The sequence below is a fragment of the Octodon degus genome, unplaced genomic scaffold (assembly GCF_000260255.1).
Source record: "Octodon degus isolate 3935 unplaced genomic scaffold, OctDeg1.0 scaffold00530, whole genome shotgun sequence".
Classification (NCBI taxonomy): Eukaryota; Metazoa; Chordata; class Mammalia; order Rodentia; family Octodontidae; genus Octodon; species Octodon degus.
The window spans coordinates 110,339-119,436 of record NW_004525106.1 but is presented as its reverse complement, the minus strand read 5'-3'; the positions used below and the strand labels follow the sequence as shown (position 1 = coordinate 119,436).

Below are 9,098 nucleotides of genomic sequence, written 5' to 3'. Positions count from 1 at the left end.
AACAGCCTAGGTTGTATGGTAATAACAATAAGCTTCTCTTCTGGAGGTTTAACAACCTAAGTTTGCAGACCAAAATTAGAGAAAAAGGAGGGCCACAAGGAAAGCCAACATTTTGGCCCTAGCCTTCTAAGGTCAAGTAAGACTCAGGAGATATGAAATCTTGTTCTGTAATGTCATGTAACTCAGTAGTGTCCCAAATTTTCTGATCAAGGAGATTATGGGGCCAAAGAGGAAAATGACCCATGCTGTAGAGTGTGCCTAAGGAGAGACACATGGAGAGAAAACATTCTCTCAGGCTTTCACGGGGAGCACATTGGCCAAGCAATGGCCGTGACTCATCCTCATGGCTGACACTGACAAAGGATCTACAATCTGAGGTACAGGATCTCAGGATAAATCCTGAGGAGATTTCACTGACCTTATATGATCCAAAAGCTACAACTCTTGTTGCATAGGTCTTACTTTATGTTGGACTTAACCATCCAGCAGAAAAGTATAAAAACGAAGTACAAGAAGTAAAGCTATGCTGTTATGTTGAGCTGTAGGGGACTCAGGTCAACAACTTCTGACACTGCCAGTCAAGCAGAAGACCCAATACTATTATGGATTACTGGACTCTTTTAGAATATTTTGCTGAGTTAACATACCTATAATATTCAAATGACAGAACTAAACAAAAAAAGGGATATATAAATGAATGTCCATTTTGTATCTGTGTATTCAAAATGGTTAGGATAGATATATAGTTACATTCCCTTAATAAATAGAGGGATTTGTTCTAATAGTGTTTGTAAATAGGATATCATGTCTGCATCTTGTACAGCAAATAACCACTAGGAAGACAGTATGTCATGTGTTAATTATTGAAACTGTCCTACCAATTTGTTTTGAAACTGTCTCATTGCTATTTGTTTGTCAATAAAATTATGGGGGGAAGCAAAAAATAAAATAAATTTAAAAAATAAGAATTCTAAAACTAAAAAATTCTCATTCTGGGATGGAGAAAGGCTCAGTAGAATAAGCACTTCCCTGGCAAGTGCAAGGGCCTGAGTTCAATCCCAGGTTCCAAAAGAAAACAAAATTCTAATTCTATAAAGCAAAACAATTTAACATGCTAAAACACTGGATTGTAAAGATTAAAATGGAATCTTGGAGAGATTTGTGTGAACCAGGTTGTAGAGGAATTTGCAACAGAATTAGGAATTTTAAGCAACAATAAAAAGCGTATATCCAATTTCTGAGCTAAAATGTAAAACACTGTAATAACCAGCTCAAGAAATGTTCAGTGATGGGCCACTGAGATAGCTCAATGATCTAAAGCACCTGCTTAGCCAAGTTTGGGCAGGTGCAGGGGACCATGGTTTGATCCCCAGCACCACATGCAGCGCCAGCCTTGCCCTCGAAGATGGCTGAGTCAGCCACGAAAGAAGTTCAGTGTCTAAGACTGCAACATATCTTGATTAAAATAATAATTTTATTTTTAATCCATTAAAATAACAATATTGTCATAGAGACTCAAGTCATATAAAACTACTCATTTTTTTTAACTTTTATGCTTTATTTTTATCTGATTAAATGCCAGGAAAGATGCATCTGAAAAGAGTTTTAAAACAACTTTAAATTATTGTGCAACTTTAAAAAAAAAATTATCTTTTTTCTTCCCTTCTTTTCTTTCTTTCTTTCTTTATTTTTTGACATCAGTTATTTTTATTTTAAAGAAAAAAATAAAAACAATGGTACGAAAATCTCAAAACAAGATTTTAGGAGAGTAACAATGGTTAGTACATTGTGTATTGTTACTGCCAAAGTAAAAACTACTCATTTCAATGAGTTTATCCTAGTATCTCATGAAAAGTTACCACCTTTAGAGCATCTCATTTTTTTCTTCTATCATTACTTTTTCATACTAAGTAAATTCACTGTTTAAAAACAAAATGAGGACCAAGGAGATAACTCAGTAGTCTAGGCACCTGCCTGGCAAGTGCAAGGACCTGGGTTCGATGCCTGCTACCACATGCTATACTGGCCTCGGAACCTGGGGTGCACCATGCTGGCCACCAAAACTGGGCATGGTGACTCGTGCCTGTAATACCAGTGCTGGGGATGCTGAAAGTAGGAAGATCATTACAAGTCTGAGCTGCATAGCAAGACCCTGTTTCAAATAAATAAATACATACATAATTATTTTTTAAAGGAATAATATTTTAATAATATTAAAAAGGAATATTATTCTAAAGGAATAATAAAAAATAATAATTCCTTTTTAAAGGAATAATAAATAATAATAAATTATTTATTAATAATAATAAAGGAATATTTTAAAGGATAATAATAATAAAGGATTTTGTAAATCCTAAATAAAATAAAAGAAAGTGAAATTTCAATATTTCAGCTTCCAAAAAAGAAAGTTACAAAGATTTATTCAGTATAATTCCAGTAAATTTTGAATTGAGCAAATTTTAATTTCATTCTATGTTTGGATTATGCAAAAATTTCTTCTTTGTAAACCACCAGGAGGTCTGTACTCTGAGGTTTGTGGCACACATGGCTATTTTCATGTGTTTCAATGTTCACCTTGTATCTTTCCTTGCAGGTGTTTTTAATTGTTATAAACTATTTTTACGGGCAATTTGAGTGCAAATAATCATGATCTACTTAAAGCAAAAATATTGATGAAAATCATTTGAAAAAATAATACACCTTTCAAAGAATGGCTCTCTGCCAGCCTCTTCTAATACTAGCAAGAAACTCTCCTTCTTTTGGAGAATACAATAAATCTTCACAATGTTACATTTTATGAACGATCTGTATTTATTTCTAAGTTGGTTTTACTCACTTTTGTGTTATTTAATTGTTTTTTTAAGTTTGGGGATACAGTGCTTTATTTAGAAAAAGATAAAAGGTATGAATTTTAAATGGCACACTAGTTAGACATACCAGATGTCTAAATGGCACACTAGTTAGACACACCAAATAGGGAATAAATATACACTGATGGGAAAACAATTATCCACTTATTTTGCACTTCTACTCTTCATCTTCTGTTTCAATTTTCTCTGCCTTTTGTAAATCCTTTTTTTCCTTGCTTTTAAATCAACTTTTGGCTCTGGTTTTACCCACTGGATTTCTACTGGTTTTTCCTCAGCTGGTATAACAAAAACATCTTCAGTAGGATCATGTGGAAGAACAGTCTTTGGCTTTTTCTTTCTCAGTTTTTGCACATCTTTTACTTGCTGCTTCTCTCTGTATTTTGCAGCTGTGATGGATCTTATGATGCACCGATGCATGTTTGGTGATTGGTAATGAGGATTTTTGTACAAAGTTGGTCCTCCAAAACTTCCCTGAAAAATCTTTATCAGATTTAAAACAAAACGAGGTTCAATTTCTACAAGTTGAGCATCTTCATCTACGATCTGGAAGTTCTGAAACCATATCCTATTATCCAGAATGGTGAAAGTAAATACATGGTCCACAAATGGCTGGCTTTTGGGATGATACCGTGGTGTACTAAATATCTAAATTAAGGGTTCTTTTAACAAAGCATAATGTGACAATTCATCAAAAGCAGGGTCAAAAGATAAAAGTGGCCGAGAACCTTTCAAACAGTTTCCAGTCATCTTTAATTCAGCTAGGGTATGAATATTTTGAACAAGAAATTTGGCAGAGGGCCCATGAGGTGAATTTGAAAGCCACATATAAAGATCTTGTTTTTCCTTAGTTTCAAAATAGATGCATTTATTGCAGTTTTTCATTTCACAGACCTCATTAATCACAAATAATTTATCTTTTCGATCCATTTTAGTATCTGCTTTAGAATGAGGCATCAAGGTTCTCAAGTCCTGCATTAAATGTCTTGTTCTGAAATTTATTCCTCTTGAAGAAAAGATGAGAATCTGTTCCTTATTTTTCCACTTGTCCTTGGAAACAGGGCCTGGGATACAGGCTCTTTCAGCTTCCTCTATCTCTTCTGCCACAGCCCATGACTTAACCCGAGGCCCGGCATCTTTCTCATTTCTCTTTGGCTTCGTCGCCCAAGCCTGCAAGTCCCCACACGGCTTTCTCTTGGCCGCCGCCATCTTGCCCCAGCACCTTCCTGGATTTTTTTTTAATCAGTGAAAAAGTGTTTGGTTATATTGGGCTAAAATGAAATGCACTGTGTTTTTCCCTTTAAATTCACAAAAATATTTTTTATTTTATGGCATGATTTTAATTTAATATTTGGTTTTCAAGAATAATATGTCACCAAGCAAGAAATAGGTATTCCAGAACAGAATTGAAACCAAACATTTGAGCGATAACAACAAATATAAATATACTTCTATAAAACAAGAAAATACAAAACAGTAACCAACAAATCAAAATATCTTGGGAAATCATAAGAAATTACTTTGTAAAATGAAAGTGAAAACTTTGATGAGTTGAGTAATTTCTCGGGAAGATGCAACTTTGTGCTGAAACTAATAAAGACAGGAAGCTTTAAAAGATGTACAACTAGGGCCAGCGAGATAACTCAGTAGGCTAAACACCTGCTCTGGCAAGCGCAGGGACCAAGGTTCAGTCCCTGGTCCAGTACGCCCTGCCAGCCCCACCCCCGAGTGCTCTGAGCTGGTCAAGGAGTCTGGGCGTGGGAGCACGCACCTCAAATCCCAGCACTGGGGAGGCTGAAAACAGGAAGATCACTACCAGTCCAAGATGTATAGTGAGACCCTGTACCAAATTCATACCGAAAAAAAGATAAAAGGTGTGTAACTAAAAACAGTGAACATTTTTTAAATATGCCTAATCAAAAAAAAAGTAAATTTTACATACTATCTAACATGTAAGCACCAAGCACAGGTAGTTCCACAGGCAAACTATCAAAGATATGAAAGAGTAAATAAACCTAAAGACAAATCCTCTGCTTCATACTTTTGGAAAAGAAGCAAAACTTCTAATTCCTTTTTATAAAGCAAGTTTAATATTGGTATCCAAACTTGATAAATATAGATAAATCTTAGGAAGCAAAATCCAAAACTATATTAAGAAAATAATACTTTAAAGTCAAATGGGATTTACTATAGTAATATAAGAATATTTCAATATCAGTAAATCTATTACATTAATTTACCATATTAATATAACTAAGAACAAAGTTATCTCCACTAATACTAAAAAACCTTCAACAAAATTTTAAACTCACTTTTGAGATCTGCCTTTTATTGGCTGAATCGTCACCTGTATTTGTATGTTAAAGTCCTAATCCATAGGAACTCATAATGTGATGGAGAAAAATGTATGAAGGGAGGAGAGGTCTGTCCAGCTAGAGTTACAGAGATCTGAAGAGGATTCCTTTGAAATCTTCATATACTGATAATCATGTTGAGTAAGGAAATTTTCTGAGGTCAGAGATAAAACCACTAGAAAGGAGCAGACAGAAATAGTCCTCAGAGATCACTGGGAATAGTTGCCTCTACCTACCAGGGAAGAGAAAACTTTGAAATAAATGGGAAAATTGATAAAACATGAACCTGTAATGACAGAAAGGCAGTGCTTCCCTCAGAATGAGAGGCAGAAAAGAAAGGAATGAATTACAAAAGGCTTTGAGGAAACTTTTGGAGATAATCTGTTTCTTACACATAGCATATGTCTAAGTTAAAACTAAATATTTTAATACATATGTGCATCATTATATGTCAATTATAGGTAAACAAACTAGGTTCTTTCTAAATATTTTAAAAGAGGAGAAAAGAAACTAAAATTGAAATAGAAAAATGAAAATAACAACTTCTTTTGTAAAATGAAATACACAAAACATGAAAAGATGCATTATTCTACTTACCATTATATGTAAAATAATGTTATCTTTTTAAACCTTTCAGATTGGTAACAATTAGGGACCTTTTCAATGCACACAACTGATGAAGCTATGTAGAAACACAAACTTTCTAAGTGATAGTGAAAAAATGATAGGCCCACTGGGAGAAGATTAGCCATATCTACCAAAATTGTAAGTGTGTTCATGCTTTGTTCCACCATTTAAAATTTTTTTATGTATTAAAGAGAATATAAAATAGTATTAAAACAGCAAAATTACAAGTGATACAGAATTTCACTTAACAAAGTAATATGAATTTCACAGTATTTGCATACTGTTGTCTTCCAACCAGTTATTCATATGACCAGATACATGCATTCAAATTGGAAGACTAAAGAAAAAAAAGAAAGAAATATGTAAGAAATTAAGAAGAGAAAAAGGAAAAACAATTGAAAAAAGGAGGCAAAACAAATTAAGCATTATCTGCTCCTTTCCATAGAACAGCAGAAATCCACAGTTCAGTTGTCCAATGTTCCATCATTTTCACTACCAGAAGTTTACCCTAAAGACAGACCTCCCCACAAAACCAAAATGTTGCTCAGTGTGGCTATTCTGTTTACAGTAAAGTATTAGGAATAGCCTATAAGCCCACGCATAGCAGCCTGGTTTAATAAACTGAACATCTACATCATACAGTATTATGTAGCATATTAATAAAATTGAATTTTAATAAAAACAAATGAACTTAACAATATATCAAATTGATAACATTATCACCTTAATATAAAATCAAAGCATCTGTATATACTAACCTGTCTATATCAGTAGGGTGAATTATTCTAGAACAAAAGGAATTACAAACAAATATAGAACTTAACTCAGAAGACCTGGCTTTTGCAGTGGTCTTAGTATTATAATTAAAATCTTTATGAGCTACTGGACTCTTTTAGAATATTTTGCTGAGTTTACACACCTATAATATTCAATAACGGAACTTAGAAAAAATGGGGTATACCGATGAATGTCCATTTTGTATCTGTGTATTCAAAGTGTTTGGGATAGATATATAGTTGCATTCTCTTAATGAATAGAATGATTTGTTCTAATGGTGTTTGTAAATAGGATCTCAAGTCTGCATCTTGTACAGCAATTAACCACTAAGAAGAATATATGCAGTGTGTTATTTGTTGAAACTGTACTTCCGATTTGATTTGAAACTGTCTCATTGCTATCTGTTTATCAATAAAATTTTGAAAAAAAAATCTTAATTTACATGAACTGCAGGAGAGAGAAAATGACTAAGCATATAGATATTTTTAGAAACTGAACTTCTGACTGTGGGAGAAGAAATGTAAATATGGATTAAAGGAAGAACTTAGTGGCATTCTTTCAGAGTAGGAGGTGTTACTATGAGCTCATATTTTTTTTAAAAAATGTATGTACTAGAGAATACATATTGCTGGTGTCAAATACTTCAGATTCTGAAGCTGGATGTTGTGGTGTGTGCCTATAATTCCAGCACTACAGAAGCTGACACCAGCCTGGGCTAGACTACAAGTTTGAGGTTAGCCTGAAGTATGTAGTGAGATCCTGTCTCAAAAGACCAAAAAAGCAAACAATGTGTAGAGTCTGAGATTTTTATCCTACATAAAAATCCTACATCTCAGTCCTGACAGCACGATGTGAAAACAACCAGATGACATCTGCACGGCACAGCATAGTGCTTATGTTATAGCAGAACTCCCCTGAATTTAGGAAATCTCCACCTTATTGAATGGGAAGTCTGTCTGACATGTGCCTGAGCGATAGAAAGAGATTATCTTTCTTGTGAGAACAGTAAACAAGCCTGTGTTTACTCAGGAGAAAGGCAACATCTCTGGCTTCCAGGGCTTGTTCAACACACACATGCCTTTGGAAAAATAGCCCAGAATGAGGGCAGTTATTGCCTAAAAGATGTGCAAAATGTACGTGAGAGATCCATCCAGAACTGATTCACAGCACCTAGAATTCTTGATAAATAGTTGATTATGAATTTGGCAGAAGGAAAGTTTAAAATGAATTTGAAATATTTTATTGTGTCAGAAAGCTAGGAAACCTGAAAAAAAAAAAAAAAAAAAGATGATGCAAGAACACAGAGGAATGTAGAAGTCAAAGTAAATAGAGCATCAAAAACAGGGCCTGCCAGTTAGCTCAGTAGATTAAAACACCTGCTTAGGCAGACAGAGCGACCGGGGTTCGATCTCCAGTGTGCCACGCCAGCCCAGTCTCAAGGATACACTGAAATGGTGATTGAGAATGGGCATGGTGGCGCATGACTGTAATCCCTGAGCTTGGGAGGCTGAAAACAGAAGGATCACTATGAGTCTGATCTGTGTAGTGAGACCCTGTAGACCTTGTACTAAATACATTTAAAAAAGAATAATTATGAAATTGATTGTAACACATTAAATACAAAAAAATCCATTAAGTCCAGATTGATCCTTTTTAAAAGTGAAAGTAGGTTACCTTTATTGAAAAATGCCAGCTAATAAGTGTAAAAGCAATAAAAGATGAAAAAATAGGTAGGAATCACAAATAGCTGCCAAAATTCTCGGTTAAAAAGTTGCTGAGGCCTACTAATCGATTTTGAAACTGTCTCACTGCTATTTGTTTCTCAAAAAAAAATAATTTTTAAAAAAAAGTTGCTGAGGAAAACAGCTTCAAAGTACCAGTCCAAAAATTCTTTACTGATCTTAAATGGAAAAACATTTTATGGTGGGGAGATCTGACAGCTTCACCAAGTGATGAAATTTAACACCACAAATTAATGTTAAAGAGGCAAATTAATGTTATATGACTCCTAGAAGAACTATATGGAGGGCAATATCACTTCAGCAGTATTCATGTCAAAAGCTGCTTAACTTCAAAATAGTGAAATGAAGAAACTATAAGATAAATACAGACGGACTCATTCTGCGTAACACCTGGCCTGCACTCTTCATAAATATCACTGCCAAGACCAGATGAAAAATTTGAAAATGTGTTCAAGATAAAAGAGACATAACAAGAATATTCATAATTCAGGGTTGGTCCCAGATTTTTTTAACCATTAATTTTTTGTAAATTTAAAAACACATGGCATTTATTGGTTCAACTGAAAATCAGTGGGATCAAAACCATACTATTAAGAAAGGAGGGGAAAAAGAAATACATATGTATATACACAAGACAGTTTAGATAATTGTACTGCTGATTTCTGCTGGTCTATTGAAAGGAGAAGTTAATGCTTAAATATTTTTCTCTCTCCTTTTTAATTTTTAATAAT

General features: G+C 34.0%; 1 pseudogene; it reads right to left on the bottom strand.

Annotated features, from left to right (window-relative positions):
* Positions 1-2,994: 2,994 nt before the first annotated feature.
* LOC101560615 lies at positions 2,995-4,076 on the bottom strand (annotated as a pseudogene).
* Between the last annotated feature and the right edge of the window lie 5,022 nt (positions 4,077-9,098).